Source organism: Lonchura striata, chromosome 4 (assembly GCF_050655825.1).
Source record: "Lonchura striata isolate lonStrDom1 chromosome 4, ASM5065582v1, whole genome shotgun sequence".
Lineage (NCBI taxonomy): Eukaryota > Metazoa > Chordata > Aves > Passeriformes > Estrildidae > Lonchura > Lonchura striata.
Genome location: NC_140706.1, coordinates 17,616,823 through 17,643,554, shown reverse-complemented (window position 1 = coordinate 17,643,554; position 26,732 = coordinate 17,616,823). Strand labels below are relative to the sequence as shown.

At 36.8% G+C, this 26,732-nt stretch overlaps 1 long non-coding RNA gene across 3 annotated transcripts in view; it reads left to right on the top strand.

Moving 5' to 3' along the window:
* The window catches only part of LOC146767550 (uncharacterized), a 42,683-nt gene extending 18,459 nt beyond the window's left edge, over positions 1–24,224 (top strand). Inside the window, exons 3-8 of one of the 3 annotated variants that reach the window (XR_014954747.1) lie at positions 17,699–17,746; positions 18,720–18,850; positions 19,497–19,744; positions 19,895–19,943; positions 20,281–20,341; positions 23,367–24,224. This is a non-coding gene — a long non-coding RNA (uncharacterized LOC146767550). Of the gene's footprint in view, positions 1–17,698; positions 17,747–18,719; positions 18,851–19,496 lie in introns of all 3 variants that reach the window. The other 2 variants (XR_014954746.1, XR_014954745.1) reach the window with 2 other exon arrangements.
* Positions 24,225–26,732: the final 2,508 nt, after the last annotated feature.

Below are 26,732 nucleotides of genomic sequence, written 5' to 3'. Positions count from 1 at the left end.
AATTTCAGTCCCCAGATTACCTACACTCCTATACAACTACATGGTATCCCACCATTTTAATAGGAGGGATTTAAATGGGCAGTAAGTACTCATGCATGTGAGGTTATAGACTTATTTACACTAAAATAAGGCATCTCAAAGCAGTTTAAATTTTCTGCATGAAGAATTTTTGTGGCTCTCAGATGAGTAGTGTAACACATTGCTTCTTGTGTTTAAGTCTGGCAAAACCAAGAGTCCTGTTCAAGCAATTGTCTGTAGATCTTTTGATTTTCTTTTCTTTATTACTGATTTCCTTGATTGTATTGCATGGGATTCTTGCACTGATTCTGAAATCAAGGTGGAAAGGACAAAGCTTTTAAAATGGAGCTCACCGTCATCTTTAATTTCTTAATAAATTTCTCTCCCAGACCTCCTCCCATGGATTATACAGAGCAAATAGGCTGTGTGGTTTACACTATATTTTACAGATGAAAAAGTTGAAGAAAACCCAATAAGAATATAAAGTAATACTAATTAAAATGATATATCAAGTATAAATTTAATCTTTAAAATGTGTTTGATACTTAGGAAATGAGCTTCATAACTCGTTAGAGACTCTTCTGCTTTTGAGTTACTTTCCTTCGTTATTCTTTAGCAAGTAATTATTGTTTCTTCTCTCTATTCACTATACTTGCTTTGCATGGTAGAATGTGTATATATGTAAAAGGACACACACTTGTTTATATGTGTATTTCTGTATTTTCTTATGAAAATAGCAAACACATACTACCATTTCTTCCTCCTCCCTGAATCAGTGTCTTATCGCTTCACCACACAAGCAAATTAAAAATAATTTCCAATTTCTTTCACAAATACCTAGTGGCTAAAGATTATTAATGCATTTGTCAGACTGGCATAAATTCAAAAATTGCTCAGTTAGGAAAGAATATAAAGCATTGATTGTTTACAATCAGATTTTGTAGTCTATATTTTCCTCATGGAGGTGGAAGTTTATCTCATTGTTAAACAGTGGTTATAATTTCACCACAACTATTCATCAAAACTTATATTTTGGAGCTGCAAAACATTGCTTTCTGAGGCTAGGAAGTAAGCAAGCTGTTGCCCCTTCCTTTAATATCCTCCTTTAAAAATAATAGCTGCCAGCAAGTTATAGTTTTATCTCACATATGTGAGAGCACTCCAATAAATCACTTCTGCTTGCAGCAATCATAGATTATGAGGCTTTTATGATCATGAAATAAGCCAAATAGTCCACTGCTGTCCTCAGAAGACTGAGAATTACTCTGTATTATTCTCTTTGTGTGGATGTATGAGCCTCTTGTTTCTCAGGGGCTAGTGTTACATTTAGCCATGCTGCTGGTATGTACCCTATATACTAGAAATGTTTCCTACAAGTTGGGAAACATTAAGGTGTTTTGTCAATTTCTGACATATTTTCCTATGAAAGAATCAAGTGCACTTCAGGTGTTTTGACTCCCTAAAATCATTCTTTTTGTTCTCCTTTCTTTTTCCCCAGGTATAAGATAATCTACAGAGTGTTCTGAAATACTTTGGCACTGCAAGTAGTACATAAAAGCCATTGGAATGAAGTCTATGAAAGAGGTTTATCATAATTCTTTCTTGGAACAATCATGGCAATTAGATACACTGATACTTTTGTATCTTTAGAACCACAATACTTGGAGAGAAATGATTAGAAGGAGTTTCTTGCTGGAAATAGATCTAAAACTGTGGTTTTGATGACATTCTTAGCAAAACATTTGTGCAATAAGCAAGATAATGATGACAGATATCAAGGTCAGGGTAATTACTTTCTATATTTGGATTAGTATTACCCTGGGTGTTATATACAAACTATCTACAAACATCAATCTATTGCTGTCCTTCCTCAGGAACAGACTTTTCACTTTCACGTTATCAGCTTTAATGCATGTGCCAAAATAAGAACTAAAAAAACCCCATATTTTTTAAACCCAGAAGGTTCAGCATAAAAAAATAAAGAAGAAGAAAAAAGCAGAAAAAAGTTGGCTTTAAAGTTGCAAATATGCAAACTTGGAAATGCAGATTGCAAAAGAATATTTTATCCAACAGAAGGTTGGATGGCAGAAACTAGCTAGCATTCAAAAAGGAATTGGTGTGTCAGGTTCTTATTTACATTTCTGATACTCCTGAAATTAATAGATAGCTATTTGCTTTAATCTTTTCATATCAGCCACAAACTGCTTGTATATGTTTTATCATACTAATTTTGAAAGGAATTTAATTTTATTCCAGTGGCATTCAATTTCTAATTTTCAATCCCAAGTTGTTGGATGGTAGCTGTGCTGGAGGGTGATATAAGAGCCTTACATAAACAGTGCTTCAGAACTATACATACATCTTGACCGGACTAAATCAACAGAGATAGCAGTGTGCTGATTCAAAAGCACACATAAATGAAAAATGTTTCAAAGCCAAACTAATGTGATCTTCTGAGCTGTGAGTTAAATTTAATGTTATAACAAAAGACAAGGTCAGTAAAGTAAGCCTTATTCCTTCAGATTCTTTGCTTTAATGCTATTAAATGTCTGGACACAATAAACTCAGTGCCCCCACCCCCAACAGATCTCCTTCTGAATTATTTGTCTTTGAAATTACTCATTTTTTCCTCCAGCTGTGTTGCAATGTTCAGCTGAGGCTATAAATAAACAGCTCTTTCAAATGTCATTGGCTAACATCATCCTATGCATTGATCATGGAATAATGCTTCCAAGTTTCTATTGCATTGTGAACTGGATGTTACTGGCCTAAAATGTGTGTAGCTTGTGGTAATTTAGTATGAACACTCTTGATTTCATCAAGTTTTACAGCTTCTGTATCATCAGTCACAAATTTAAATTTTCTGCCATTTTCATACAGTAAAGTAATGATAAAATGTTCCTTAAGCTACAAAGTGAAGGAAAAAAAATACTCTTTATCTCAGTGGTGACAACTTGTCTCTCTCTATTTTTCATCCAAATAAGTAGAATGCTGAAAATCCTGTCCAGAAGACATAGACTGGAAGAATTAATCAAAGGTTTGTTTATGAGCTATTTGGAGCAGATAAAATGTTGCATTGACAACACAATTTACAAATTATCTATCAACATCAACTGAAGTGGAGCACCTGATCCTGATGTCAAAGAGAGCAGATCTGAGTCCCAACTGAAGAGCTTCAGCAAGTGGGGTAACCTCCTGCACAGATCCTCTGAGGATAGTCTTAGAAAACTAATACTGCACCCAAGGATGTGCACTGTGACACATTTCACCAAGCGTGAGGAATGTTCACTGTGCAACTACTGAGCATGAACATTCCAGTGGGTCAGTTTGCTCAATCGGACAGATTATCACTGTCTGAAGAAAAACGTATGACCTGAGACCCTCCAGATTTTTTCGTGTAGAAGTTGGCACTAATGAATGGTTTATATTGATAAACTTTTTAGTATGCCTTTTAGGTTCTATATTTTACAAAAGTTCTCATGGGTATATTAACCAAAAAAAAAAAAACCAAAAAAAACCCACCCAAACAAAAACCAATAAAACCACCCAACAAAAAAACGCTCCATAAACTCGAGCCAGCCATATGTCCTTGTGACAAAGGTGGCCAACACCAAATACATTAAAAAAAAAAAAATACTGTGATGGTTATCAGACACTGGAACAGGTTGTCCACATTTTTCATCCTTGAAGATATTTAAATCTCATCTTTCTTTTTAAGAAATGAAACTATACCATTTGAAAAGTTTTAAATGCACATCCATCTTTGCTTACATATTGTATACATATACATACACACACACATTTCTATAGAAATCCTGAAGATATTTATATATTTTGATGTACATGGAATTCTTTTTCTGGCAATATACATGACTTACATATAAGACTTTACTCCATCAGATAAGATTAGGACAGGACTTAAGTTTTTCCAAAATCAAGGCCTGTGCTTGAAGTGGCTGATGACTTGCTAGTTGATGAATGCAAATAGAGGCTAGCTTTGCGCTGAGCAACAGTGAAATCCAGTGGAGAGAAGCAATAGCATTTTTAAGGGCCTTGGTCTATAAAAGAAGCAGCAAAACTATGACTGTGATTCTCAGCCAGACACCATTAACTGCTGAATAACGGGATCCAGGAACTGCCTTTTTGGAATAAACCCAAGGAAATGCAGCCTGTATGAAAGATGGAGTCAGACTCTTTAATAAGGATCTGTAGTGATAGGACCAGAGATAATGGTTTTAAAATAAAAGAGGGTAGATTCAGATTAAATATGAGGACAAAATGTTGTAAAATGGGGCTGGAAGTTTGATTTGTAAGAACTATGGAGTGTTTATGCAAAGAAGACAGGACTACAGACAGCAAGTCACCCAGCACATTTCTCAGATATCTTTAAAGATCACAGACTGGATTTTTGTCATCTGTGAGTTTAGCTGGCATTGAGTATTGGATATCTATTAAAAGACAAGAAAAAAGGTAAATAATGCTATGAGGATTGGTTTGTTTCATCTTCTAGAAATTCCTAAACACAATGTGAGACATTAAAAATACAAGCACTTGAGAATTTTGCAGTACCCTGCAAATTGATTCATTCAAGAATCAATGAATTTCTTATTGTTTGAACCAATTCATTTGCAGAAGGTGCAATATTTCTCACTATTTAAAGTAATTCATTTGCATGGGCTGAATACTCCCATGCTACAAGATGCTTAAATTATGAAAAATAAGCCCTTTTTTCATGTTACTGGCAATGTACTGCAAGCAACAGCATACAAAAATAAACCATGATGTAAAAGATTTCATTAGATTATTAGATTCTTAGAGATTAATATTAAAAAATGACAGCATCCTTTGTAACAATAGGAGCTTTTCTTTGCAACAGCTAGTTTTAAAATGGAGTGTTGTTGTCCTTCTTATCATTTAGTACCAGATGAGAGTTATAAGAAAAGCACATCCTCTATCCAACAGCTGGGAACCCCAGCTTCATAGATAAGAAAGGTTGTGTGAGTTCTGACAAAAACTGAAATGTCTTGAAAAATTTTCTAGGAATAATGGGATCTATATAGAAATGCAAAGGACAATTTAAGAGATTTGTACAGCCATTAATCTTATGTTTTAAGCTCATCATTGAAAATGTGTATGTAATTCAGGCTTGCTATAACTTACGCCTTCTTTTACATTTCTAAATAATCATAGATAGATATTCTTTGGCATTAGGAAAAAATTAAATTCAGTGATCAAAAAACTAAAAATAATTGGTTTGAGCTGAAGCTTTCAGGCTGGTATGTTGGCATTTTGGATGTTAAATTGAATGTGTGAAACTTAAATGCAAACCTTCTAGTAGAACTGAGTGGAAAAGGGCATCTAGTATACATTTTAAGACCTCTTTTCAGCTTATTTTTGGAAGAGAACAACTTACTCTTCCTTTACTGTAATTCGTAAAGTTTTAGAGAATTATTGCTAAGCACTGCAAGTCCTTGAAAATATAACAATCTAGACTGGGAATGAATATATCCTTAGCTGCCACCACCACGTTCCTTTCCTGGCTGAAGGACTCTGAACAAGGCCATAAAACATCTTAGCCCCAGGCCTCTTTGGTCCAGCTTAAGCAATGTGTTTTGGCTCTCACAAAAGGTCATGAAGAGACACTGATTATAGCTTGGAAACAAGAAGCCTCTGTAAGTTTAGATATCAAATCCTTCACAGATTGTTTCTGAAATTGATCTAATACAGAAAATAAAACATTCCACTTAAATACATTTCCTTAATCCTTCTCAGTAATATTACTACAAAAATAAATGCAAGTAAATGCAGTTTTTAGTGTCATTCCTAGAGATGATTGCTGAAAATGTGTCTACTCTGAATTTATGAAACAACAGTTGCTCTGCATAATACCTAATGCAAGGTGTCCCTGAATTATCCTGAGTGCAATGGTGGAGCCGCCCTTTGCGGTCAACAGTCAATGTGAATTCACCTCCTTTTTAAGCCATTTACTTGGAAATCTTTAATAACCCCCACCTGAGGTCCTGTAGTAACCAAAATTTTCCAGTGGAACAAAGGCCAAGGCACTTTTCAAAGTAAATATTTATTGTCTTATTTTAATCTGAAACAAAAATGGAAGGTGAAACATGGCTGCCAACAGCAATGTGGTGTGAGGACTGCTTGGTACAGCTATGAGTAAAGGAGAGGCTGATGTGCACTAAAAAGTAGGAGACTAAAATTTGCCTTGGTAAAGTAGAACATTCTCACCCATACAAGTCCCCATTAAGGGTATCTGTAGAGGAAGGTTATGTAACTTTACAGAAAAAAAAAAAATGAGGCTTAGAGAACAGCAGCTAGAGAAAGCCCTGCATTATGCAGCTGTAAATAAACCCAACTGGTTTTCTATTATTGCATAAATCAGTAATTTTCTAGAATTCATGTATTAGTAGATGGATACTGTGAATATGTTGTAAAACACAAAACTAAAGGTTAAATATTTACAGATAGCTAAGAAACATGTGAATTGCCTAGACTTAAAAAAATCCTTATGTGACTGTTTATTAAGGTTACCACAGAATCTCTATATTGAGGAAACTGTTCCTTGGGTTTTTAAGGTCCAATGCATTTGAACGGCAGTAGTAACTCATATTTATACTTCTCAACATTTTTATTATAAAGGATTTTTTTTTAACAATAAGAAGCATTCCTAAAAAAGACATCACCTGTGCTGTTTGTAGCAAGTCTTTGGAATACAATAAAAAACTTTTCAAGCTGTGGAATCACCTTTTCCTCATCTCTTAAAACTCCATTTGTGTTTAGCTCAAGTATCAACATACATTTTTTGGTCACTATGTCTTTAAGGCAAAATTTAGCATTTTGCAAAGGTGTTTTTTGGCTGTCAATATTTTAAAGGCTTAAATCCAGCCTATTACCAACATAACACTAGATAAAATAATCAGTGTGCTACTTAAAATGATTAACAATGAGGAGAATGCAGAGGAAATTTTGCTAAATGATACCAGGTGCTACAAGTCCCTTTCCATGGCAGCTTTTTGACTTCATAGCAGTATAATGGCCCACATCCTTTACATCTCTGTTGCAATGGTTAAGGAGCTGTTGGAAAAACATTGCAATTGTACCTAATGAGAATTTTTAAAAGTTAAAGTTAAAAAGCTGTCATTTGTTCATGGAAGTCAAGTCCTAGAAGGGTTTAAGAATGCCAATTTATGGTTACAGAATGTCCTTGAGGCAGACCTTATCCATGTGCTATGACATGCAAAGCTATATGCAGAGAACTGCCTCTCTCAGCCCTGTGTGTGCACAGAGGTAGAACAGACTCAAGATAGAGTGATTGATTACATGTCTGCCTGCTTCATTTTGCACCACAGATAACTTATTTTTAAATACAGGCTTGCTCTGGTAATTATAATAATTGGAATTAGGTAGTTGCATTTTTATGCATTTATCAAATATTTGAAGATATTTATCATCTGTCTCACATTTCATAATTTAGAAATGAACTGTAGAGGATAACTGAATTACAAAATCTTTCCTATTTAGGTTTCCTGATTCCTCAGCCTTCTTCATTAAAAAAAAAAAAAAGAAATTAGGAAAAAAAAAAAAGTCCTGCAGAGATGGCTCCTTATTCCTGGGATATGTCTCAAAAGAGTTTCAGTCTGAACAGGTCTTCTCTGAAGAGCAGTTTGTGGGATATTTGCTTTTGTGCATTTCATAGAGAGGTTACCTCCACAGCCCTTCCATAATGGCCTGGCACACATCAAATGCAAAGGCAATATAAATGAGGAAAATAAATCAAAGCCATTTTGGGAAACTCAATTCTTTGGATATAAATTTTGCCTTTGGATATTACAAACACATGAATCAAAAATGGATGCCACAAGAAGTGTGGAGTGAGTATCCACAGGAAGTATTCAGTCTTTAAATTACTCATTGCACGCAGCAATTAGTTAGGCAACAAATATTTTTAGGCATTACTCACTGTGTAAAATAACCTTTAATAAATTCAAAGGAAGAACAGACTATCCAGTGTGATACATAACTTTTTAGGTATGTTCTCCAGATATAGTTACTGAGTGCACTACAACTCATTACAATTCACTCAAGAGAAAAGCAAGTGCTTTGTACACTTGGGAATTCTTTCAGTCTATATGTAATGTAACTTTGTAGATATATTTTGCAACTTTGTGACTTTGCAGATATATTTTGAGTAAAATTAAGATGATTAATTATTTCAAAATTCAATTCCAATTAAAAAATCCCTCTCTATATTAGTAATACTCCTCATGAATGTTTTTCTCTTCTGCCACTAAACCTATTGAACTTCATGCACAGCAGTTAGTAAAGAGAAAACTTCTGGTCTTCATGTCAGGATACACAATATGCATTTGGAGACAGAGTAATTTTGTTTCCTGAAGCATATTTATATTCCTCAGAATAAGAATGTGTTAGTGTACTATGTACAACATACTGAACCCTTGACTACTTGGGGAAGCTTCAGTTAAAGACGTGAAGATTATCTGCCTGCCTGAAGGGCTGCCCTAGGGCTGGGTCTCCCTGCTGCCCTCTCACCCAGCCTAAAGCAGTCAGCCATCCAGGGAAATGCTTCAGCAGCTTTGCATCCTTTTTACATAATTTGTCAAGTGACTGTTTAAGATTAGATCACCATTTCTAATAAAAAGTAATTTTACTCAAGCCATTAACAAGAGGCAGCATATAAGTTACACATTTATATGAAGTGAAGCAAATCACCTACAGCACCTGCAAAAAATTATTTCCTAATTATTTTTACACAAGAGAAGAATAGGAATCATTAGGAAGAGAGGCTTTTTTGCAAAGGAATCCAAAGTAAATTCATTGCATAATTCAGAATTGTATTAATATTTCTTCTATCTTTTTTGACATCGTCATGTCTTTGATAAAAGATGCAAGTGCTGCAAATATGCCAATACAAATCAAACTTGCTGTTTAGCTCCCTAAAGTACTAACTAGAAGAGTATTAAAAGAATCCATTATACTTCCTTTTTTAAGCCCAGGCTCTTTCTATTCCTGCTTGCTTTTTCTGTTTCTTCCTCTTCGGCTTAAAGCCCTACCTCTGTGTAACCACTACTGAAGATACAGACCAGGCCCTGAAGGGCTTATACTCTAATTTAATAAATTTCAACAAGATTATAACAGAACATAAGGGGAGCAAAGGCTAAGAACAACCCTGTCTAAACATACCTGTATTACTTTCTCTGTGCGCAGTTTGTTTCCTCTCCCCTTTTAAAGAATAAAGGTACACAAGACCAAAATTTTGATATCTTTATTAATTTTGAGGAATGCAGGACTAAATCAGCCAGTAGCACAAGAAAAAGAATAGACCCATTTACTCTTCACACTCTTTTTCTCATTCTTGTGTTTAAAAAATAAAGTTGCAGACAATTTTTTTCTGCTGTTCAAATCCAGGGTGAATCAAGGTTCAAGAATTCACAACTCACACACCAGAGTAAATGTCTCTACAGGCTGTGAGCTCTTACTTACAGAGAGAATACGGTGCTCTTTCTGCTGCATTTGCTCTATTAATTACAGAAATGTTTTCTCTGGGAAAACCAGGACATATCCTCAGCGCCATTTTCTACAGACAGTTTGTGAATCACAAACCTATAATCCATGGTGTTCAAGTCTCCTACTTAAAAAGGCTCAGACTTCCCATTATTTTTTCTGTAAGATAAACTTTTAAAGGCACCTCAGTTTTCAGTTATTGAACTGTTAAAGTCTGTTTCTTTCTACCATGTGTTGTATTATCTCTGGTCCTTGAACAACATGCTGGTATTTACAAGCACATAGTATGGTTTTGTTTATGAAGGTCGATCATTCTGAAATATTAAATGACTTCACTGAGTATGTAGGGGATCTTATTGATTGTACTTTGGGATAATATTTACATTTTTTGCTTTTAATCTATTTATTCACTGGATTACAGATGCTTTAAAGCCTATTATAATTAATATAAAAAATGTGAGCTATCTTGCTTCTTACTTTCTGTATATAGGTTTTCTTTCACTTTTACCAATAATGATTTATGCAAAGTCACCAAGGGAGCTACTGCTTCCATTGTGGAGTTTATTATCTCCAAGATGAGCAGACAAGTCATTAAGCTCCCACAGAAGGATTAGCATAGAGGAAGATCACTGCATTGTGATTTTCTGGTTACATGGTTCAATACAATGATGGTTTAAGAAAGGAAAAGCCAATTCTAGGCATTGTCATTATAGAACATTCTATGTTGTCAATAGGCAGTTATAAATACTATCTCCTGTAAGAGCTACTTGTCCATAAAGAGGTCTTTCTATCACACACCAGTGTGACCAGTACTGCATGAAAATTACTTGTGAAGAAAGGATTTATCTTTCATATTCCTTGGGGGGTTTGGTGGATGAGAGGCTGGACATGTGCCAGTAATGTGCACTTCACAGCCCAGAAGGACAAGCATGTTCAGGATGCACCAAAAGCAGAATGAGCAGCAGGGTGGGGGAAGGGATTCTGCCCCTCTGCTCTGCTCAGACCCACCAGCAGTGCTGCACTCAGTTTTGGGGTCCTCCATAGGAAAAGGGTGTGGATTTCAGTGTGGGTTGTGAGACACTCCAGCAGGTTGCCCAGAGAAGCTGTGGATGCTCCATTGTTGAAGGCCAGGTTGGATGTGGTTCTGAGCAAACTGGTCTAGCAATAGGTGTTCCTGCTCATGGCATAGGATTTGGAATTAGATGATCCTCAAGGTCCCTTCCAGCCCAAACCATTCTGCAATTCTTTGAGTATCAAAAAATATTTTTCCAATTGTATCTTTAAGTCTAAAAGTCCTGTAATGATGCAAACCTTCTCTTCACACCTATGTACATTTTCTCATAACAACATAATTTCAAATAACCAGCCCAATTAATCTCCTCTTAGGGATCAAATTCTGGGTACTTTGCTCCAGCATTAATTCAAAATACATCCTACACCTTGCACTGAATATGTCCTCTCTGGCATGTCTTGTGACAAATTTTCGTATCTATTGCAAACCAGAAACATGATGTTTAGAATTTTCCCACCTGATAATGAGGTCAAAATGGAGGAAATAAAACACCTTCAACCTGGTCTTATGCCTCACTTGGTATAAAATAATTAAAAACTGCTTTTGTTCTGCAAGACACCTAGGGTGGGGAGCTCATCTGATTATAGGTTTTTGCAATCAGGAAACTCCTATTCAATGAAGAATGATGTTTTTCTACACAAATTTTCACTAAGTCCAGCAGTGTCCACTATACCCTGGCAGCCAGGACATTCCAAGACATCCCAATGAGGCATAAAAAGCATGTGGCTGAAGAACTACAGCCTTTTGTAAGGGACAGGTATCAGGGTACCACCATTCTCAACTACATCATTATACCACACTGTCACATTTAAAAAGTTGAAAGTGCTTCCAAGAAAATGAGACAAATACTGCTTTTCCTTATAGGTCACATTTAAAACTTCATATTTAAAGCTTCTGTTATAGGCCACATAGCTCACATGATGCTGTCTTTACAGACCAACATGTTATGATGACTCTGAAACATGGGATTCAAACAGATGCAAAGGAAGGGATAAAATAAATACAGTGCACTTGTTCCTGAGGTCAAGATAAAATGGGAAGATATTGTCAGGACTGGAAAAGGGAGTCTGTTCCAAGACATCTTGGGTTCTTGGAATGTGTGGTAGGGTGTAGGTCAGGCCCTGTTCTGTTGATATAGTTCTCTGCCCCCCACGCCCAGGTTGGAAGGGACCTTCAAGATAATCTAGTTCCAGATCCAGTGGCTACAGAAACACATCCTTATGCATCATTTAGGTTCTTGAATTAAAAACATCTGTTCTAGACCTGTATGACAAAGTTAGTCATGCTGCTGGTTTGTGAAAGAAGTCTTTGAGACATTTTTGACCCATGGTAAATTTAGTGACTTCCAGAAGAGTATGCCACAGCTAATTTAATCTGCAGGAAGTAATTTATCAGTCACCAGCTCACCAGCATCCAGTGGCCTAGAATGATGAAATTCTAATGAAATATTAAAAATTTACAAAGAAAAGTTTCATTTGGTAAAAATTTCCTCTGAAGTAGGTCAAGATGCATGAATTAATATTTTCTAAGCCCAGAATGGGCTATTATGATACTTTTGCAGTTAACATGGGGTAGAACATCAAAACTTTATGTATTCAGCAACTGTTTTGACTATAGGATTCCTTTAAAAAAGATAATTTATACTGATTTAAAGGCCTATAGACTAGAGAATCTATCTTTTAGTATCTTTCTGCAGCAGCTGAACATTTTCACTCATAAAAAAAGTGTGCCAGACTTATTTTTGTCAAAATTCATCTTGCAACTGTTGGATTGTTTTAGGGCCTTTGTCTCTTAGATTAGTGTCTGCTGTTAAAAGGTCTGCTTCCTGTGGGTACTGCCTTAAGTTATATCTTAAATAACTGAAGAGATGAGTTTGAAACAGCCATTTTGAAGTATATGAGTGATAAATTTAAAGTTTTATGCAAATTTTTGCTCTTAATATTTTTATTCTGTTCAAACTGAAAAAGTTAAACGTCATCAAATACAGCTGTACTTGGAATCACCAACATTAATTCAAAAGTAAACTGAACTTTGTTATAACTTCTCTTCTTTCCTTCTTCTGCATCAAGCCTGCAATTGTTTTGAAAATGATATCAAACTTTATATAGTACTGAATAAGTACTTAATGTCTTAAGTTCATTTTTGTATGCTCATTTAAAACTTTTCACTTTTTGTATTTTCAATAAAATGATGTTTTTATGAGTCATAACTTTAAGACCATATTATTACAAAGAATAAATTTTATAGGAATATAGGCTCCATTAGAGCTTTCAAGTGTTCAACATTGTGTTTTCCATGAAAAGATACTGATTTTAGAAATGGGGTTCATTATGATGTTGGAAATATTTGGAAGGCTTGAGAAAAGGGTATTTTTGTAAAATCTTGTCAGTGGAAAGATGACTAGTATGTGCTAAAAATTAACAGGGGTTATTTAAGGCCTAATTAATTCCTCTGGGCTTTTAAGATATACTGAGCTTTGTAAGTACTCACCACTAAATATTCTGCAGCACTGCTTATAGTGTATAATGAATAACACTCAGCAGTGATAGCACAGCATCATCCTTATTCCTTCACAGCAAGTTTTTCTCAATTCATTCATCATGTCTTTCAGCTTCTTACAGTTACTCCACAAAATCAGCTCCACTCTATATTCAACAAAAAGGTTATCAAAAATAGAAATGCCTTGAATGTTAAATTTGTTTAGTAAATATTACAGGTCCATGAATATGGAATACATGAGTTTATCATACAGAATAGAGAAATATCCAAAAGGGACCAAGATCTGTCAAGCCAAATGAAAACCTAAATATCTGTTCCCAAGCTACCAAATTCCTTCAGAAATACAGGTTCTTGTTTGTGTTTTTCACTTCCAGCATTGAAATAACCCATGTTCTCTAACATTAGTGCTTTAGTTTCAGGAAGATACTAGGTTTTTTGATATAGCTGTTTAACCAGAATTCTGAAGTTAATTATCAGCAACATCATGATCCTCTTTAGATATTTTATTATAGATAGCTTTGCTGTCTGGATGTTGTCTAAATAAGAACTGGAGACCATGGAGAATCATGTATAAACGTCCCTAAGACGTTTATACTTGCAAATGGCTCTTAAACCTTTCTCAAATCAAGGGGAATTTTAAGGTAAATGAGGCAAATTTCCTTTCCTAGGCATAGATTATATGTAATAAAAATAGTGGAGAAAATTTCTTACTGAAAGCACACATAGCAGTGGTGTTGGGAAGCAATAAAAATTATGAAATAATTATACACTAGAAGAGCAGAGATAAACTGAAAGCATTTAACTGTTCAAAGAATAAGAAACAAAAATCAAAGTTAATGTAGTTTTTCTCACAGCTGTAGAGTAGCCCAGTAGCCACTGAAAAAGCTCATTAATTTCCATGCAATTAACTATAATTAATAAGACACCCAAGGAGCGCGTGTCCCTGAGAGATAATGGCAGCCCTTGGGTGTGACCTACTGTGTGATGTTATCTCAGCATGGCTCAAATTCCATACTCCTCCTGAGCTAACAAAATTAAGGTTCCTTCAAAAGGCCACTTTGGTAACTTTGGTTACTGAATTTCATTTCCATGGTCCAGAACATTAGTAACACGAGTACAAATATGAAAAAAGCACATCTATAACAAACTGACCATAAATTGATTTAGCAGCAGAGAGAAGAGACAGCAGTCAGACCATGAACCGCGTGTCATGCATGTGCAGAGCCCTGAAGAAACATTTGGAAACAAAACAAACAAGAGGCTTTGAAGCCAGTTAGCAAAACAATGTGATCTATCACATTTAATCAAAGACTGAAGCTATCACCTGAAACCACTGCTGTCTTGATTATATCTAATTAACAGTAAGAAAATGGAAATCCTTGCTGAGAACTTAAGAATTGAAGATAGTATGCTGCTGAAAACGTCCTTCAGCGCCTTCTGCAAACAAGGTTTAGTTACATTGTACCTTACAGATGGAAAGGAAATACAGAAATGGCTGGAGATTGTGAGGGCTGAGCTGGATGTTGGTTTGAGTACTACAAATAGAGTGAAAGAAAGGGGAGATTGATGCTAGGAAATAAGATGACAACGGGACATCCTCTGGGTGTTATTTGCTGCAGTACAACAGGGAATGTGGAAGTGGGCAAAGGAGGCAAAAGTATCATGGAAATTATTGCTGTTTCACTGGCAATCTGCAAATTGGTGTTGGTGTCCCTGGAGCAACAAACCTGTCAAGAAACAGTAAGGGGGGCACTCAAGAAGCTAAGGAACATTTATAGTTGACTGAATCTGATGTGACCGTGCTAAGACAGAACCTTGGAAAGAATAAAGTTGGGCCTCAGACCAAACACTATGGAGCTCAGTAAGCAGTTGTGTTATGCAGTGATGAAGCTGTGAAACAATGTTTTGTGAACCATCCCCTGGCAGTAAAGTGTTTGGTGATGCAAGGATCAGAGATTACATTACTTCTGATGTCAGAGTGAAAATGCTTTAAAATTACCTACACATGGAATCTTTCCCACCAATAATAAAACTTGCTCAAAACAACATGGTTTTAATGACGCATTGTTTTCCCTAAATACTAATTTCAAAATCTTCCCATTTTAAGAATGTAAGAGAATCCCCTCTTTCTATACATCATCCTTTAGAAAGAGTTCAGATTTCAGCCTTATCTTTCAAGCTTTTGTAGTGTACTTGTGAACCTTATTCACTGATATATTTTATTGTAATGACATTCTCCTTCAGAGTTGACATGGTTATGTTTCATGTTCTCATCATTAATGTATCTCTGCCTGATTATGTATGGCCCATGAAAAGGATTTGCTCTCTGTCTATAAAACACTCTATTTCAGCAGACCAACAGACTATAAAATAAACCTTTTGTGGAGGTTTTTTCAACAGGTTTAAAGAAGGTATATAGCTGGGAAGCACATAATGTTAATGTTGGAGGGGCTCAATGTATCTGGGTTTATTATAACTAATAATATATGATGCTAAGTACATGAATGAGCTTTTCCTTTTTTTTAAAGGAATCTATTTTTAGTGTATATTTAGTAAGCAAAAATAACAATTTCTTGTTCAAAAATTGAAAATTCCTACCTACAAAAGGAATTTAGATCAACTTTTATCTAACAGAGTCTGTTTTACTCTCACTGTTAAGAAATCATCAAATCGCTGTACCCACAGATCTCATTCTCAGAAGATATTATTTTTGGTAACAAATGAGATGACCAGATAGCCCAGTTTTTCTAGAAAAAATGTAGTGTCCCTATTTTCTTTCTTCCTATATGGGTCACTCTATCCCAGGTTTTAAGTCCCTGTCAAACATCAAAGAAAGGGGAACTCTGCAGGGAAAATCTGAAAGAAATTTTCCTGAAAGCAGCAGGTTTGGATTTCCAATGTTTTAAACAGCTTTTAAACTTTGTATAAATTAAATCTTTTAGGATAAAAACAACAGCAACACAAAAATACAAAGGAAAGTTTAAAAAAGCAGATTAGATCTCTGCTACAGTCCTCAATGCAGTTCCACTCACACAGTCTGCATAAGTGTTTTAATTTAATAATCATTAATCCATAGACCTGTAGCTGGTATATGGAATTACATAATTCTTCTAATGACTGTTTTTTTACTTACCTAATCCTTGAAGAGTGTGATGGTGAAAAGAAAGAGTTCACTATTGACACATTAAGTTTAATAGGAAGAAGACTAGTCCAGAGCTGCTTTGAAACACTAGGTAAGCAAAGGTGAGGAAGATTTCTGACAGTACCAAAATCAATCAGGGGATCATATTAAAGGGGATAATGAGGAAAGACCAAATTGTCCACGTCTTGTTTGCATTTCTAATATTTCAAAAATTTGCTTTCCCATTAAAAGGTAAGCTTGTAGTTAAGCAACCGTTATCACTTTCACCATGTGTGCTGGCTAGGGTAGAGCTAATTTTGTTCACAGTGGCTGGTATGGGCCTATGTTTTGGATCTATGCTGAGCCCAGGGTTGATAGCATAGAGATGTTTTTGTTATTGCTGAGCAGTGTTTACAAAGCTAAGGACTTTTCTGCTTTTTATACTGCCCTGTTGGCAAAGGAAGCTTGGAGTAGACACAGCTTGGAGTCAGGATAGGCACCCCAACTCACCAAAGGGATAGTCCAGACTCTAAAGCCCCAACATTTAAACATAAGGGGTTGACTAAGGTCCTTTAAACACAAGGTACTTGTGGTTAAATGGACCAAACAAACACAGATCAGATGTTCTCAAGAGGTCAAAATTATTTTACTAGCAAAATATAGAAAATCAAGGAACTTTGGCAAAAGCTTTAGCACAACATCCAATTAACAGAAAACACTTCACACAGTATTAATTTGGCCCATTCAACTTAGCAAAGTACAAAGCTGTTTGATGTTAAGTTACCCAAAATGTTCCAATAAAAGGGAATTAGAAGAAGAAAGAGAGAAGGAGAGAAAGATAAGAAACACACATAGATAGCTACCAACTCCTGGGTTCCAGCATGGATCAGACACACCCTCCAGCAGAGGGTAGGATCAGGACACAGTCAACTAATGCTCAGCTTTAAATACCCAATGGCCTCTGTGGGCCCACCCTCTAGGCGGGACTTCTCGTCACTCGGCCTCTCAGGAGTGGGGTTGGCCCTGTCTGTGGTGTGCCAAAGACTGGCAGCTCTGCCAGGCTGGGATACAAGCTCCAGGGGTGTTGGGATGGGGGGCAGTTCACCACCTTGGCAGGCCAAGGCCCAAGCTGCTCCCTGCCATGCTCCACAGGCATCCCAGAATGTCCTGAGAAGTCAACCTTTCCAGTCTGGCACAGACCATGTGGCAACATGCTCAGTGTGCAAAATGAGAGGAGGAAGGAGGGACTTTTAGTGTGATGGCATTTGTCCTCCCAAGTCACCATTGTGCATGGAGGGGCTTGGCTGTCCCAGGGACAGCTAAACACCTGCCTGTCCATGGAAGTGGTAAATGAATTCCTTGTTTTGCTTTGTTTGCATGTGTGGCTTTTGCTTTTCTTACTAAGTTGTCTTTATCTCAACTCATGAGTTTTTTGACTTTCACCCTTCCAGTTCTCTTCCTGATCATGCTGGCTGGGGAAGCATGACCTGCCCCTGAAGGTGGGTTAACTAAGGTTCTTGCTAATAATAGATCCCTTGGGGCAAATTAGAGTGAAACAATGCTAAATGACCAGAGTTTATAAATATCTATATGGAAGGTTTATTTCAGAACAATTTGGTTGCAATGGAAAGGAAGTATGTAGTCAGTTTGGTTACCATCTGTAGAAATATAGCAATATAAAAACATAAAAATAACACTTAAGAAAATTTACAAGGAAAAGAAAGAAAGAGAAAGAAAGGATAAGAGTAGAAAGGTATCATCACCCATGGATTGGTCCAGATGAGACTTGATTGTTGCAATTTTGGTGTCTATTGATTGGAATGTTGCCCAGTCTTGATCCACTGAGGGTGGGGGAGACTACAAAAAACAAGTTTCAGTGGATTAATATATGCTCAGGGAAGGCCCAGGCACCTCCTCTGGCGGGGGAGTTTTACACTCTCTGATCTAATGCTGTGGATCACGTGTAGTCCCCTGGTGGGAGGCTCCAGAAATAAGTCTGGGGAAGCTTCAGGGGTCTTTGATGGTTTATGACACCTAACACAAGACAATTGTCTCTCATATCAGTATAGCTGAGCCAGTTATGCCCCCTAAAGAACTTTAGGCCTATGTGTGAATGACCCAATACCTTCCCCAAGAGTTTTACACCTGAACCAGTTGTGTTAAGGAAGCTACAGGCACAATAAAAAGCACTATCCCACCTTCAAGACCTTCTTATTGGCTTCTTCCCTTATCTGGCTCAAAACTCAGCTGTTGCTAACAAAGGTCGGTTTGTTATGGCCAACCTCTGGTGGTGGATGCGCGCGCCCCCTCTGCTCCTGGGCTGTTCTCATGCAGAGCTGAGGTTTCACCACGTCCAGAAACCTTCTATCCCCTTCAGCTCGGGGAGGTGTGTGTGCAAACCTGGCCTCAGCAAAGCACCTGCTGCTTTTGCAAATGGACAATTGTTTGAGTCATTAATCTTTAATATTTCAGTCTCTCACAGGGGGTGAGCCAGCGGCTGCGTGGGACTTCTGGCTGGGGTTAAGCTACACCCGCAACAAAAAGCCACTACAGCTGACACGTTTACAGGAAAATGTTGATTGGACAGTAAATGTCACTAGAAGGTGAGTGGGAAGTGGCCTATCTAGTAAAAGTTTGTTGGAAATCTACTTCCAAAACACACCAGAGTTGGAAGACTAATATATATCCATTAGGTGGTTACTCATTCATTATTTGTTTCCTCAGTATGACCTATGTCATCTCCTTTGGCATTCATTCCGATTTTTCAAATTTATTTGGGGTAAGGGCAGATTATAACCTTTCGGAGGGCAAGTGGGTGGGGAGAATATACTCACTTGTTGTGGAAAGGAGTATTGCTTACATGGATAAACACAGTTTTATTTCAATCCCATGGGGATTAAAAGAAGAGCTCAAGACAATGTTTGGAAAACCATTATCTATAGCCTTTTAAACTCTGTTCTTTTAAGGGTTAAATTTATATATTCCAGCCCTTATCCTCAGACCAGTGTATTGCTCAAGGAGCATTTCTTGGAGCAGAAGCTGAATGTCCTATTTCAATTATTAGCACAATTTTAGGAATTTTCGGACCTGCTTTCAATTTTTCTAGTGCTAAATAGATTTGAATGTAGAGACATTAATTTGGCATTAGCACATTTTTACATCATTACCATAAGGAACCTTTTTTCTGAGGCAATGGTGAAAGTAAAAACCAGTATTTGATTTGTTTGTTTGCTTGTCTATTCAACACAGTTCATTCATCTTCTATAAAATAAAATAACTTTCATGAAGAGGTAGTATGCTGATAAAAAAGAAATCTTTGAAAGGTAAGATTGATGTATGTTGTATCTGAGAGATAAACACTCAAAGAGGATTCAAACACAAAGGCTGTCTGACTGCATCTTGACTGCCCACCAGCTGTCACGGATGAAGAATATCAGCTTCTAGCACTGAAGAGGAGGTGGCACTTCGCATCCTCTCTGCACTTCCCAAGTAACCAGGTATTGCCTTGTGGCTGAATAGCTCTGTAATGCTCTGTGGTGGGTGAACTGTGAAGGAAGGGTAAAATTTACCCCTTTGATTTTTGTCAATGTTTTCTGTCAGGGATATGTACAAAAATAATGAGAGAGATCCTTTGTTCCTTCCTACAGGGATTCTGTCACTCCAAAGTAATTGAAGTGGCTGGTTGCTCTCTGTCAGGTAGTTGTTTATTTTTAAGGTTTTCAAAATTACAGATTTTAGCCCAATCCAAGGAACATTTTTCCCTAAAAAGAAAGATGTTTCAGAAAGCAATAATTTTCACTGAATTTGTCTCACATCCATAACACACTAAAGTGACTCCTCTAGAATAAATGGGTCACTTTAAGATTTATCCAGGACCAAGCACCCATTTGTGCTTACACTTATTTATAATACTAAATGGATCCCTTCTTTAAGCTGTTTCTAGGACAACACAATATTTCCAGGATTAAAAGAGTGCCAGGTTCTTGTTCTACCTCCTGAAAACTAATCAAAGTCTTTTTCTCTGTTGCCACAGCCCCTGGCACTCACAATATGCTTCCACAGTTGGGCAGTTGTCAAGATGAAACCACTGTCTGGTGAGCAAACCGTGGCTGTCTCACAATTTACCTGCCCTTCTCCATCTGTCTCCCCTCACCAGCTGTGCTTGAGCCCTTCAGGCAGGGACAGAAGAATTGGATGCACATAAAGTATCTCTTCAGTGCAACCAGTGTAAATAATTGTGTTGGGGTTCTCCAGAAGACAGAGAAGGAAGACAGATGCACTATTAAACTAACCCCCATCAAAGGGAAAGAGCAGAAATGATCCTTGCATCCAGAAGAAGTTAGAGAGTCAAAACTCTGTGTCCCTCCTTGGCTGCCACAAAACTGTATCAGGAACCAAAGGGGACTGACAACTACAATTCCCTCCTATAGGTTTTTGTCCAGCTCTGTAGAACTGTATTTCAGAGTCTTTGACACTGACAAACTGACAAACACTACGACTGTTATTTATTACATCAGCTACCAAATGGGTTTGAACGCATATTTCCTTCAGCTTGTCTTCCTCCTAACCTCAAATATGGAGCTGATGCAAAGTTTAGTACATTTAAGATGACTACAGATAGTGAGGAAAGTAGAATTTGTCACAGATGACTACATTTGTTTTGCAAAAATAAGTTTATTGCACTTGGCATAGCAATAAGAAAGCCAGGCTAGCTGGCCAGTCAGCCCTAAGAAATAGTGAACAGCATCTGTTTAAGTCTCTGAAGTAACACAATTCATGCATGGCATTAGGTTATGCTGCATCATTTAACACAACATAAACCTCACTTACCTTTTCCTCCCTTTGCCACTTTTTTCCAGTTTGTTCTCACTCCAGCTGGCTGCAAAAATGCATAACTGTCTTTGCTGCTTTAAAATTCCTGGGTTTTCCCCTCTAACTTTTTCAGCTAATGTAATTTTTTTGTATACTGGGAACCACTGAACCCACATCCAAGTAGTGTTATCTCTCCCTTATGCATCTCATCATAAGACTTTGTGGGGTTTTTTTTGACTGAAGTCCTATACAAAACTAAATTGTATTGTTATGTCTGAGACATTGTCATACAGGATGAGGCACAAATCATACTTGACCAAATTTAATGAAAGATTGCCATCAGGTGTCTAAATGTCTCACTTGCCTGTTTAGGTGAGTTATGGCAAACAATAGTACTCAGAAACTTAACATATGTAACAATTCAACAGTTTTTTTATTATCTGGACCTCTTTTGTGCAAGCTCTATTGAACTAATTTATAATAATGGGATTGAAAACACCCTAATTCAAATATAAAATAGAGAGAAATATTTCTCCTTTTTTTGCTTCAGAATGATTGCTTCATTTAGAAATATTAATAATCTGATAACTGAGTCTCTTCGTTATAACATAATGCTCAATTGCATAGGGAGCTATTCTTTATTCAGTGGGTTACACTGCAGGGTATCATGGGGAGAGAAGATGTATTAGCCTGTATTCAGAGTTTATATAAAAAAAATTAAACTGCAGAATAATAGAATTGCATCTTTTATATAGTGCTGCTATTTGAAAACGCAGGACAAGTTTTCAATGAGAAATTCCAATTAGTATCTGCTAGAAAAGTCACATGTGCATTTACCCATGTGCCTGTCAGCCTTGCCACATGGTTAGGATATGTCATCTAAGCAGTTCTTAATAACAATCATTCAAAACAGAGGAGTCACTAGAAATTGTTCTTGTCTGTACAATTTTATGGCTTCTGTCACATGTTTCTCATACCCCAAATATTTTTAATTTATTTCAGAGGGATAATCTTTGCTGCTAAACAGGTTTGAATATTATAGTATATATGACAAACAAAGGCAGAGGTAAAATGGGGAAAGGGATGAACCAAAAAAAACAGACCAACCACAAATTTACTGGAGTTAAGCAGCTCCACATAGTACATTTTCAGAGCATAGGGATGGTCTGCAGTGAGGAGTGTTGCATCCAGAGGTCTACACAGTAGACTCAGAACTACACAGGTACTGCAGATGTGAATAACAGAAATAGTAGCTGCATATAAGAAGCAGCTGCTCACTGCTCTTCCAGAGTTAATTAGCTCTTCTCTTCAAATGAGCTAATTAGCCTGGGCACAGCCCTGCACCGACATAACCATACCAGTCCTGGAGCTGACTCATTATCTGGCTTGATATCGTCTTCATTCATTTATGTGAATACCTGCACAGCTCTGAAGAAAAGTGTACCTTGGTAGTTACCTACCAGCTTCTGCACTAATTGGTGTCTGAACATTTTATGAAATGTGGAACAATTTCAAGAAGGAAAAAAAAAATCAATGTCTCAATGCTTAGTGGGTAGAACACTCACTTATAAGGAGGGAGGAAAGCAGATCAAATTCTTGTTTTCAGAAGAAGCAAGTGTAGGTAACATTCTTCTAGGTTCATTTCTTCGTGGTTAACAAAAATGCTCTCAAAAGATACAGAAACATAGAACCTAAAATAAAGGTAGTTATGGTTTGGGCTTTTGTTTGTTTGGTTGGTTTTCTTTGAAATGGTTGGTTCTTCCACTAAACCAAAGTTCAATTACTAGCAGAGCCCTAATAGCAAATACAGATTATTGACTGCACTTGAGGCCAACCACAATGAACTCCTGCCTGAGGGTTAAAGACATTCCTGGGATTAGGTAATATTGCCTGAAGCCAATTGTAAAGAGCACTTTAATACTTTTGAGCAATAGTTTGCTGCAATTTCCCTCAGACCCAGTCAGTGATTAATTAACCTTTTAGAATCTTCTGGGTTAATGGAAAGTTTGCTCTGGAAAACTCCACAGATTGAAACATGAACTAAGATCATCTGCAATACCTGAATATACATGATCTTGGAAGACAAACCACAGTTTTCAGTGCTTGTTAGGCTCTGGCTTCAGCCTGAGGGCAATAATACCCCCTGTTTGTAGTCAAATGAACTTATGTGACATTATCTCAAATACTAAGAAGGGTTTTTAATGTATAAAATAACCACTGTTTATCTTATAACAGTGGTACCTTATCTCAACAGATAATTATCTAAAACATGCCAGCTGAAATTCTACATGTTTTTAATCATCACAGGTATAAGAGAGTCAGAAAATAACTTCATGAGAGATAAACAGAGTGGATACAAGAAGCCCAAATGAAGGAATGATCATTGGTATTTCTACCCACCTCAAGTCACGTGGATGTTTGGGTGTAGATTTATGCTGTATCCAAGACAAGGAAAGATGTTTGTGAATTGTATTTGATCAACTGCATGCCTTCCAAATCCTAGATTTATCTGGGTAAATAAGGTTTTGAGGAAAAACCAAACTCCATGCATGCATTAGGAAAATAATTGTAGTCCTTAATAAAAGTATATTTAAAAGATTATCAGCTCAACAAGTGTCAAGAGTAAGTAAAACAACACAATCCTACCAGATACCTGCTGACTGTCAGTAGCATGCTCATTGAAGATTTCTGCATTCCTAAGTTCTGAAATGGCTGCAAGTTAAGAGGCTGTATTAAATGCAGATCATTTCTGAATCCCTAACTCCAGCACTGCAGCAAGACATTTCAATGATGACACAATGAGTTACAGTCTGCCAGCTTGGCACAGATTCAAAGTGGCAGCAGCTGAGGTGTGCTTTAAAAATAGGGATTTTTAAATTGGATTCAAAATCAATTAAAATCCCATTACAAACATAATTGTAGTAATACAAATCATGAAATAATATCTTTTACAATAAACTATAAAACTGAGGAAGCTTACATATTTAATACTATCTATTGCACAGATAGACCCATACCTTTCAATCAAGCACAACATGTATGTAAAGAGAATGCCTTTGGAAAGCACAGAGTGCATTTTCAACAGGAGGTCAACATGTATTTCATAGGATTCTGAGCAGGTATCTCTAGATAGATTTGATTTCCCTCCCCTCCTCAAAGTTCCATATTAACCATTGCTTTTGGAGATTAAATGCCAGCATATCCATATTGTAAAATAATGAGACATGCAACATGATGGTCAGAAACTCAGTAAAGTTACTGGCCACACACCACATTTTTGATCCCTGTATGAGAAAATAATCAGCCAATTCTCTGCTGGTGCAAATTCAGTGCATGTCTTGGACAATGAAATCACATCCTTTTTTATTATGAATATGCTTTAATTGCTTTCTGAGGGGAAAATAAGGGAGCAGGTAAAGAAAAAGCAAACATCTCTTACACCAAATATCAAGATTAAATTTTTAGTTTATTTCATCATTAATTCCAGTTTTTCTGAGCTGTCAGACTTGCTTGGCCTCTTCTAGTAAAACCACCCCCATAGTTTTAAGTGCTGGCATTCAGTTCATACACAGTGTGCTCTAGGCAAAGTTGGATTATTATTTGTTTATTTTTGTGGTCTTGTAGATCTTTATGCTGGTGTTTGTACTATGGCAAGGAAATTAATGACTCAACCATTTTCCAAAGCAATAAAATGAGAAAGACACCTTTAAATATAACTCTTCAAATTTATAGTAAACTTAGCTTTTCAATTTCTTCCTCACTAATCTTGTTTTATACAGCATTTTTAAAACAATATTGCATTAGTAAACGCTGCCAATCACAATAAATTGTAAATTTTTCTTCTTTTAAAATTTTGTGATGATGCTTTAAATATATATTCCTGTAAAGATTAGGCATATAATTTAATTGTCCTTGTATCAGATGAAAAAACCATGATTCCCCACAGCAGCCTATTGACACCTTCAACCTTGCCTCTTGAAACCTTACTGAACACAGAAGCTGATACTGCAGGTTTTATATTTATAATGATTAATTAATTCTGCACTAAGCAATGTTCCTGACTGCAAGAACAAAATCCACTTTAGAAAACATAAATGACAGCTTGCCTAAAATAATTAACACCAGTGCTGATAGAATTGGGATGTTCTCCCTCTGCTTTACACTAGCGTATTTGAGAGAATTTAATTACTAATATTTCTGAGTAGCAGAAGAATTGCATTAAAAAAGCACTTGATGTGGCAGGATTGAAAGCTCATTCAAAATATGTTACAGAAATATAATGGGGATGGGATAAACCCTAGTCAAAAATGAAGATATAATTAACCCACAGTTAAACATACTAGATTGTTTCTATTTTTTTCAAGGAAAGCCGATCACATTAAAAATAACCTGCATGGAAGTATCACCTCATTTCTCTGCCAGTCAAACAGCCAGGTAGGGTTTGGCTATGCAACACAGCAACCTTGAACCCTGCTGCCTCTGTGCAGAACAAGTCAGATAAGGTCTGTCCTGGTGACAGGATGGTTCTAGCAGAGAGCAAAGCATGTGTGGCTGCACAGCCTGGGAAGGAACATCCTTCCTCCATGGCTGCAGCAGGAGCTCCGTTCTCACTTTTCATTAGGGATGGAGTTTCACCTTTAGCATAATGAATAATGTTGACCTACATGTTATTTAAATGGGGTCTTGAAACAGGACAACTCTTCCCTGGAAGGGGACAGTGGGTGCTTTCTGTGGGTGGAGTGGCCTTATCCACCAATTTTAGCATTTTGAAACTGCTTACAGAATTTACCAAGTTACCAAGCTTATGCTCAAGTAATATAAACAAATGTGGCAGGAACACAGGAGATTGCTGTATTTCCCTTCAAATTTCTGGAAAGGTTACATGAAAATATTACATGAAAATGCAGACTCTCAGCCAGAGAAACTAACATGGAGTTATTGTCACACAGTCTCACTCAAAGTTAGGACTCCTGTGGGTAAAAGGATGTAATTATGCCATCATGGCTTCCTCCTTGTTAATCTTTACCACACAACAACTTCCCTCTTCCACATGTTTATGGTTTAAAAACAGGAGGATGGGCAATGAAATTCCTGTGAGTCCATCATGATCCTTTTGTGCAAACCCATATGGGTGATTGTTAATCAGAACTGACATACATTTCCACATTACCACGTTTGTGCCAAGGAGTGCTTGTTGCTTCCTGGATGGAGCTCAGGAACTGCAAATCAGAAGTACAAGTTTATGAACATGTAAATACCTAAAGCACACCCAGTTCTTTTTTCTTAGGAATTTTCTTCCAGAGTAGATAAAGGACCTGAGAGCTGAGGAAATCTGGTATTGCAGTGTATCCTTCCTGCCACTGGTAGATTTTTACCACAAATGTCATCCTTTCTGCTTTTATTGCTTAGGGCTATCACAGAAAATCTCAGCATTACCAAGGGCCCAATTTTAGAAGGGAGAAAGTCCATAAAGAGTAAATGGGCAGCCAGCTGGCCTATTTTCCAACATGTTCCATGTCCTCTAGCGGCTTGTAGGAATATGTTTTGCCTACACACAGCCTTGCTTAAAGGTGCAATTTTGCATTGCCTGTAAACTCATCCCTTTCACTTGTGAGTAGAAAAATGGAGAACCAGAAGGCTTGATTTACTGAAACAAATGCAGACAGATGTAAA